This window comes from Lytechinus pictus, chromosome 9, assembly GCF_037042905.1.
Source record: "Lytechinus pictus isolate F3 Inbred chromosome 9, Lp3.0, whole genome shotgun sequence".
NCBI classification, from domain to species: domain Eukaryota; kingdom Metazoa; phylum Echinodermata; class Echinoidea; order Temnopleuroida; family Toxopneustidae; genus Lytechinus; species Lytechinus pictus.
This window is the reverse complement of record NC_087253.1, coordinates 20,239,253-20,247,740: the sequence shown is the minus strand read 5'-3', so window position 1 is coordinate 20,247,740 and position 8,488 is coordinate 20,239,253.

Here is an 8,488-nt window from a genome sequence, read left to right as displayed (position 1 = left end):
TACGGTGAAGACAGGTCGAGGAATCAGTATTTATTAGAGGCTAATCTACCTTGTTGAAAATATTGAGAACGTTGTGTGGCCCAAAAGCATCGAAATAAAGAACATCCACAATGAAAATATTAAACAAAATCACAATTCACGTTCGAAAGTCATCATTTAAAAAATTCATAATTCAAAATCATATTTAGAAATGTGAGCCCCAACTTTGTGCCGACTTATTAAAAAATGTTCCTTTTAATTTCCGGTGAAACCAAGTGTAGTTCTATAATCATGACATTTAGATAAATACAGTTTTGTCGAGCTAAATTTCTTCTACATCCGTTTCCATTTTTAGAGAAATCTAAATAGACATCTTACTATTTTATTTTGACCAGGGGGCCATTTCATAAAACTTGTTAGAATAACAAATTTGCAAAAACAATTTTAAGCTACCGAAATTATAGAATTGTATTGAAATGATTTCCTTTGAAAGTATAGTTCGTACAGATTACATGTCTAGTATTCATACGAACAATCTACGGGCCTTTACACACGTGAATCTTGAATATTTATTGTAATTATTGCAATTTGTCATAAGAATCATCTTCCCTTCACACACGTTCACTCGAAAACTGTGATTTGAGTTTGATGTTTTGGAGGTCAAGATTTTCACACGCAAAATCCATACCGTAATTGGTGCGAAACCCAACTAGAATTCACCTCCAGACTAGAATTTGAATTCGTGGTCGTGATTAGTGTTCTCGATTCTAATCATGTTCTAGTTTGGTTTCAAACGTGCTAAAAATTCGTCATTAGCCTTATTTTTCACTGGAATTATTCAAATTACGGTTTTACCGTGTAAAAGGGCGGTACATGATCCGGTTATAGAACAATGGTACTTAATTACATGTACGTGAATGAGCAAAACTGTATGCAATAACGGCTTTAGATTCACGATCTATTTCATCTCTTATGATCCGTAAAAATGAGACGAATTCTTCGTCGCCAAAGATAAAATGGGATGATTGAACGCTTCATGTTCGAGAAAAGATTGAAGATTAAATTTAGATATCTTCCCATGAATATAATCAACAGCAATACAAAAGAACAATGTTTCTATAATATACACATGTAAGCTTTTTGATGATATGAACTAGAAATAAGTATGTTTGCAACGATTGTTGAAATTTAAAGCAAATATTCAGCTTTTTTTTATTATTACAAGTTAGATAACGAAATTCAAGGATTGAAAGAAAAAAAAACCCTACAAAATATAATTCACTCAAAATATGATTGTGATTATAAAGAATTGGAGGTGGAGGTTTTAGATCCCCATCTATCTTTTATCTTTATCTTAGCATGGTTAAGATGGAATACCGTCCAATGGAATTATGTTTGTATATTCATGAATAGAAGCTACCCCTTTAATAATAAATACATTATAAATACCCAATAATTTGCATGAACTAATCGACACATTCCACATTAAGCATTTTAAACGATTTGAGTATTAAACTGTTGTATGAATTCAATGTATATATATTAAAATAAGTAGTTGCACATTGTACGCTAGATGTACTGTATAATATGTTCATAAGACTACTTACAATATCAAACAAATAAAATAATCAAATGGTTGATCCCTGAAAAGCAGCTAGAAGCAAGCTCAGAAAGGCAGGGGAGGAGGAAGGGGGGGGGGGGTAATCTTATTCACGTACCGACGCCATCTACATACTGTACGTTCAAATTACCGGGAAATCGAATGAAAGTACGCACTAAAACAGCTAAAGTGGGAAGGATTAGTTAACTACATTTAGCATGTTTTAAAAGTAATAGCTTGAGTTTCGTATGTATGTGATCTGTCAGAGGAAACATTGCATGAATAACAAATTGGATTGAGAGCGAGGCTACAGCCACACCAACGAAACCGACTCCAAACCGACCGATTGTAGGTCATTGGTAATAACGTAATAGATTTGGTCGTTCGGTGTCGTTCCCTGTAATTGTAACTGCGCGCGCTCAACAAGGGCTTGTCAATTCATTCGATGTCGTATAAGGGAAAATACTGAAATTGGGTTTATGAACAATCGGATTTTTTGAGCACTCACGAGGAGGCGAAGCAAGCAAGCCGACCAAAGATTATTTCAAATAAATCACGGACTTTCAAAAAAATTAATCACCGACTTCGTTCTAAAAGTAGCATTAAAAATACTATTATTCATGTTATTGTATGGATAATCATCAACTGATTTTCGATTGCGACATGACGTTAGTTTTCACATTTAGTACGGAGCTGCTCTCTACAACCATGGACCTAAAACAACCAATTCCTTTGAAATTGAAGTCAAATCACAAGGGCGAACTGAGAGGCTTTTGTCGAAAGTTGGTGGACTGGGACAGCAGCGGAATCTCTTGACTCAGGACAACGACATATTTGCGACTGTTCGTCCGGTGCAAATCTTCGGATGATCTGCAGCTGTCTCAGTCCACCAACTTTCGACAAAAGCTTCTCAGCTCTCCATTGTGATTTGATTTGCATTTTCAAAGGAACGGATGCGTCGGCTCCGTCGTAAATGCAAAAACACCCTTATAACGATATGGACGTCTATTTCGAACGAAGAATTAAAGATATAAGATCAATTACAATTTACAAATAACATCTATTTGAGTCCTGGAGTTGGTACACAAGTGAATGGAAGTGATTATGAATACACAGGGGCCGCGGGAACGGTTTTGAAAAAGAGAGGGCTGAGCCGAAAGTGTGGGGGGGGGGGGCTAACATAAAAAAAAAAACATAATCAGATGGTCATTCATTTTTACGTTTTGTAAACGGTTTTGGTGGAAAGTGCGGGGGCTGAAGCCCCCACAGCCCCCCCCCCCCCATTTCCGCGGCCCCTGATACAAATTTTAATCAAATTATCTCACTACATGTCAGTGTAGATCTAATGTCGCATTTAGTATTCATGTTATTTATCGTATATCACCAGAGCTAGCTATTCATTTCATTTTTTTTTTACAGTTGGTGACTAGGTGTGTGGGTGGATATGTAATGCAGTTGAAGTCACATGCAAATCCGAAAGCCATTTTGCCCCTGGCCTTGTGCCTCATGTTATGACGATGTCAACCTCTTCCTTGCCTAATCGCCCCTTCTTCCATTTATGAATACAATAGCGGGGGTAGAAGGGGAGGGGAGAGGGTTACAGCGCTTGATCCCCGCTTTCCGGCCATAAAGAATGGACATGGAATATGACAAAGATGGAGTAGATGGAGAGGAGAAAATGAAGGAGTGAAGAAGAAAGGTGAGAAGAAAGAGTTGATAACGAAAAGGGGGAGATAGGATGAAGCAAAATACCTGAAAGAGGAAGAAGAAGCAGAATAATAAGAAGGAAGAAGAAGAAGAAAGAAGAAGAAGAAGAAGAAGAAAGAAGAAAAAGAAGAAGAACAAAGAAAGAAGAAGAAGGAAAAGCATAATAAGGAAGCATAGGTGGAGTGAGTACGAAGAAAAGAATTTAAAAAAAGGAAACAAACCTATATGGCAAATCAAACCCTGAACTATCGTGTGCCCAAATACATTTCCGAACGGCGTATGCCAGACGTCAGCGGGGTTAATTACAATTTCCCCTTAAACCTCAATTTGCTGCTCCGTTTCCACTTTTTCTAGAGTACCTAGAGTATCTTAACTATTATTAATCTCTACTTGAAGAGCATTCAAATTAGCATTAAGCATGGGGAGTGAGCACAAACTGCATCCTAATTTAGGAATAACGTCTCAATTTATATCCGTAAGTATCAATTCTGTTTTTAGTATTTTAGATTATGAGATAGATTGAATGCGATGGGATTCGAACTTTCCTACAGCGCTATGCTGCAGCCACACAATCGAACCCAAACTCTAATCCGATCAATCGAATGGCATAATATCGATTAATCTGCATCGATTCATGTGTGTGACCGCCATATTACGGTTCAATAGCGCCGCACTCAGACCAACGCCTCCATCACCACCGTCTTAATCTAGTCTTTTAATTTGGTAATAACGCAATCGTTTAGTTCAGACTCCGTTCGGTTTTTGTTGATGTGACTGTTGCCGCAGGAGTGGGGACGATGGATGAAAACACGTGAATGATAAATGACCCATGATCATGTGATTTATAATCGTATGAATGTTTCTAATAGTGCAATCGTGATGTTCATGCCGAATAGGAACATACCTAGACAGTCCGGAATATCATAATCATACAATTTGAAATTTCACAGATTTAAACAAATTTTAAGTGATTATGGCTCATCAGCAATCTTCAATACTATTTTGGTGAAATTTACTTAAGTGTGAAAGTGGGATGAAGCATAATAGAAATTACAAATTGATTTTGAACTCGTCTCTTGCAGGAAGATATCATGTCAAACGATTCCTCTCAAAATAATTTTTGTCAAAACTGACACAGTCGTTTTTTAATAATGAATCTAGAGTTGACTTAATTACTAGCTCAAAAAAACCATTTTCAATCAAACGTTACACAAAATCAAAAAGAAAGAACATATTAAAATTGTACGAAAGGTGGTTCAAAATGTATTTTCTTAGTGTTAATTGAACCTGGATAAAGTCAATTGCCATTGTGTGAATTCCGTTTCAGCATTGATATAACACAGTTAAACAAAAAGATCCCCCAGAAAGAAAGAAAGAAAGAGAGAGAAAGAAAGAGATAAAGAAAGAAAGAGAGAGAGAGAGATAAAGAAAGAAAGAAAAAAGAGAAAGAAAAAAAAAACCACTCATACAAATTATGGGTATTGATGTACTAACATCGGAAACTCGATACTTCATTTGTTTTATTTTTTACTAAAACCATCGTGACAGTGGCTTAACAAATTAGGAAAACAAAATATATATACATAATAATCAATCTTCCCATGCACATAAGAACTCTATCAAATTGACATTATCAACGTCTCTCTTACGGTTTGGTCCCGCAAATGTGTTGGTCATTGTTCCAGTGCATGTCTACATTATATTAATTTGGATGTCCTAAAACTGTTATGGTGTGGATAGGAAAACAAAAACACGAAAATAAATAAATATCTTTCAAGCATGGAATGCAGTGTAAACTTATTGTTTGCAGCACTCAAACTATCAAGAATAAAAACATTATTCATAGAGGGCGCTAAAATATCATAAAATGTAAAATTCGACTTTTTCGCAAAGAAAAAAAATCAACGTATGAAAAACATATAATCATTATACTTCTGTTAGCATGGTTAGTGTAAAATGTTTGATGAAACTCCAATATAATTCCCATCAAGAAAATTATCAAAGCTTAAGAAAGGATTTAAGAAAAAATGTCATAGGTTTCCAACCTCTTTCAAAAGGTCCCTATAAAGTTTTTCGACTTACACACTGATGAACAGATCACACTGAATAGGATGCACTCTTACCCCCTATCATGCTCGATGTTAAAGTACATAAAAAAAATCAGTTTCGCGTGACGCATACAACATTAACACACACCTGGCCCTTGAATCTTAAATTTCCTACCATCTACGTAGCACGAAGGTTTAACCCTTACTTAACTAAACCCTTGTTTTATACTTCGGGATACGTGGAAGATCAACGAAAGTTAAATGGACGTGCAATCATGGGGTTAATCTGGACCACGGCGTCACGCATCCACCCTTAACGTAATGACGTTATGAGAGGTACATTGGAAGATATTTGCGAAGGGCTCGAAATTGCGCAGGTTAAACAAAAGTTGTGAATAATCCTGGAATATTTTCTGGAAGTGGGAGGCTTTATGATTCGGGTGTTTTAATGCTATTTGTCGAGAAGTGCGATACATGATCACGTCTGTAACCCGTGCGATTGAAATGCCTTAACGGGACAGGGTGTGTATTTCATACAGTGTAAACACAAGACATTTACTTTATTTTCTCTCGTTTCTACGCCCACACCCCTCGCATTCGTGAACTCACATGAATTGTCAGTTATCCTCTGACACTACAAGATGCCATTTTTCAAGGCAATATACATGAAAATAGATATGGATATCAAATTTGTATTCGGAAACATTTTAAGTAATACCGATCATGCCAAATATGAACATTTCGCCTACGAAGAAAATCTGAGACGATGTGAAAATATGATTGTCAAACACCCGAATGTAACAGCGTGATGGTGATTGAACATTTTTTTTCTTATCCTTAATTGATGATTTGACAGAACATCTGATACATACAGCCATCAAATTAAATATATGCGGGGGTAGGAGGGGAGAAGGCCACGACATTCAACCGAGAAAAAAATCAATCACCACCCCCCCCCCCCCCCCCACACACACACATACCGCTCGCTCTGTTCCTGCTACAATCCACATCGTCCCCCAGATGTGTCTCGAACAGACTATTGAATCCACATATGCCATCAAAACCTGAAATTGAAACTAAGAGTTTTGATTTTGAAAGTAAATAGGTAAAGAAGTTGCTTATAAACCCATGTGCAAATGCATATTGATATCTGGCTTTTTTTTTCTAAAGTAACAAATGACCAACTCTGTTTGTCTTATACAAATAAGTTTAAATAAAAAAATAATAGGTCTATGCATGTTAATATCTTTTTTCCAGTTGAAAAAAAAATGGCTGATTTGGAAATAAGTGTTATCGGCCTTTTTAAGACTGGCCCACTGAAATGTCTCTCTTATAATCATAATATTTTCTGGTTATTTTTTATTTTCCTCTCATATTTTCATTCGTTGCTCAAATTATTTTCAAAGATTCCTGCTCTCAATCTCCCCAAGCGATACTTTGTTTTAACCTCTGTGTCATTTATCTGCCCGTGGCAGTATTGCACTCTCCAGGGCTTGGGAAATTCGGATTGCATTCACGTAATTAACCCTTTTCCCTCCCACCTCTTGATTTCGGTGTGGCATTCAATAACGATAGAGGGTGGTAAGCACACATAAAATACTCAGTCTGGTAACCTTTCAAACAGATAAATTCTTCCAACCAAAGAAAGAGAGGGAGAGGTGGAGAAACAGAGAGAGAGAGCAAGACCTCTGACGATAGGAGATGCTATAGTATTACGGCTCGCAACTTACTATTAAGACGACGGTGAAAATACGCGGATTAACGCGTTGGAGGTTCAACTTAAGTTCGGAGTGTCCGCCCTATGACACTAAACGCCGGTGAATTCTCACCGAAAAGGAAATTGGGTCCGCCGTAGAATTATTGCCTTATCGAATGGCCAAGCGGTCAGAAAACCCCCAGAAAGGCCTGTAGAGACACCGTTTTCTCTCCTGCTAAATCCCCAGTATAGGTTAATCCATCTAACACTACATCTAGAATCGTTGGAACACGCCCCTCTCTGCTTAAACAAGTCCCTCTTTTTCTTGTTTTGAAAGCCGGAGACAGGGATTCGTTTGGTATTTGTAACCAAAGCGCGGTATGATCAGCAGATTTAAGTGGGTGCCCCAAATATTGTGTGCAATATGTATAATTGACGATTGCCGTTCAGATTTAAGGAAGGTGACACGATAAGTATGTCAAAAACAGTATTAAAAGGAGGCAGAGAGCGAACAGGAAGCAAAGAGAAGTGACGAGCGAGAAGAAACAAAAGATAAAAGAGAGATATACGCATAAATACAGGCGGAAATGGACCAGCGAGCAGGCGGGGGTTTCCACAAGAGGCCTTGATTCTTGAGGCAGGGGAGGGGAGGGGGGGCGCTATCTTTATTTTAAAAAAGGGTAATAAAATCACAGAAAGAGATGAAGTTCGCGGCTGGATCTATCCTCGTGAAAGGGGGGGGGGTCTATGGAGGGACTTTTATTTCAGGAATACGAGTTAAAACAGCCTCGGGCAAGTCGCGGAACATGGCTGTTTTCATTTACATCAAAACTCTTGCTCGTTCATCTGTTCATATCAAAATAAACTAAAAAGCATTATCCGGCTTGAAATGATAACACGGCATGCCAGATACGGTCACATCATAAAAAACAATCATCACTTTAATACTGCTTGTCAAAACAATATTTTTCTCCATTCATATCACCGAGATCAGTTCCATGATATTTGCTCCGGCGACAATTGCTCCTCTGCAAATTCCACACATTAATGGGAGATTTAATACTATACCCTATCGAAAACCTAACATAAAACCCTATCGCAGCCCTTACCCAATATCTTAGACGAAACAAAGCCCGGAGCAATCGTCGCCAGAGCAAATGTCGTCTCACCCCGAGGGTTATCAGAAATGTAACCACAATACAGATTCACATTTATCTAGTTAAAGAAATTCGAGATGCAAACCACGTGAAATGACACTTGATCAATCGATATTCCATCATTAAGCTTGAATTAGTTTCCTCGGTTTTGTGCTCTGACACGCCCCCTCTGTAATTCCTCTGGATCCTTTCCAATCATCCTTGTTTTGATCTCTCACTAATTTATAATTCGGTGCAGGATCATTAGCGCCGATCCTCCCTATATTACCACCAATAATGAAGCTACAGTCACACCAAAGAA